The following is a 1,699-nucleotide window of genomic DNA, read 5'->3' on the forward strand; positions in this document are numbered from 1 at the left end:
AGTCTCCTGCCTCGGCCTCCCAAGTAGCTGGGACCACAGGCACCTGCCACAACGCCTGGCTATTTTTTGGTTGCAGCCATTGTTGTTTGGCGGGTCTGGGCTGGATTCGAACCCGCCACCTTAGCTGTATGTGGCTGATGCCTTAGCCGCTTGGGCCACAGGCACCGAGCCAGGTGTGTTGTTTTTGACTTCCATGTCAGGACTTCATCTGGACAAAGGTGGAAAATTTAACATGGTTATTATCCCAGGGTGGGTTTCCCAGGAAGCAGAATCAGAGATGGAGATTTCCAGACATTTTTTAAGGAGCATTCTTGGGATCATACATACAAAAGGGAGGAAGAAGGAAGCAGGATTTGGTCCAAGAAGTTGAATGTGGTAACTGTGGCAAGGAGCTCTGTCCTTTAGAGGTGTCTTGAATTGTAGCAAAAGGATGAGGCCTTTATGACCCCATATTGGTTAGTCAATGGATGTAGACTGTCCCTGGAAGGAAATACGATCTTCAGTGAGACAGTTTCTTCAACCGAGGCAATCCCAACAGAGGCCACTCACAGCACTTGGAGGAATACATCCTACCTTTCTGAAGGGCAGCACATCTCAAACTTGGCTACACAGGAGTATCACTAGGGATCTGTAAAAACTGCTGAACCCAGGCGTTTTGGGTTCATTGTTTTGGTGTATATTGTGGGCTTGGTTTTTTTTTTTTTTTAAGTTCCCAAGTGATCCTAACCTGCAAAAAAATTAAGAATCCCTGCTGATGAGTGTTCTGGGTAGAACTTCACAGTGTCAGAGTTATTCAATTGCATTTCATCATTGTCTTCTGGACATCTCATCCCATAGAGTCACTTACTGTTTTACTTCTTGAGAGGGGCTCTGGGAACATGGGGAACATACCCCAGGTAAGGCCTCAGATTTTAATCTGCTTATCCACTGCATATCAGGCAGAGTTCGGCTGTACAAGAAAGAAACTCTTCTGAGGAGAAAGGGAATATCACAGTGGGTGAAATTGCTTGCAGAGGTCTGAAGAAATGGACCCTAGGCTAAGCAATCAGGATCAGTTCCACAGGCCACATCTCAAAAAGGGGCTTGCTTTAAAGCAAGCAGGCTTCTGGCCACATGTCAATATCCAAGTAATTACTGAGGCCAGGGAGGTGTGATGGGCACTATGCGTCAGCTGTCCACTACTGTGGCCAAGGCAGTGCAAAGGCCTACGATTGGAATACAGAGACAATTCCCTAAAGGCAGAGGGTGAATAAATGATGTGTCTGCTACCCCTTCAGGACACTGTAATAGCCAAAGAAAACCAGTGAGTTTTCAGATCAACTTCACTTTGTGTACCAAAGGATAGTGGAGAAATGCAAAGGAGACACAGCAAGTTACAGCCAACCTCTTATCAAATTGCTGAAATTGAAACAAGTGTGGGAAATGCACTTACACTCCTTTTTTTTCATTTTTAAATTTTTTTGAGATAGGGCATTCTTATGTTGTCCAGGCTGATCTCAAACTACTGGCTCAAGGAACCTTCTGCTTAGCTGCCCGAGTAGCTGGGATTACAGGCCCTTGCCACTGGGCCAGCTTAAACTTTTAGCAAGTGTACGTACATCTTTCTGAAGTCTCCTTTGTCGACTACCCCATTGCTATTTCAGCAGCAAAGCAAAACCATTATCAAGAATTTCAGGGCTCGGCGCCTGTGGCTCAAGTG

This window comes from Otolemur garnettii, unplaced genomic scaffold (assembly GCF_000181295.1).
Source record: "Otolemur garnettii isolate 467f Iridium unplaced genomic scaffold, OtoGar3 scaffold00038, whole genome shotgun sequence".
In the NCBI taxonomy this organism is placed as follows: domain Eukaryota; kingdom Metazoa; phylum Chordata; class Mammalia; order Primates; family Galagidae; genus Otolemur; species Otolemur garnettii.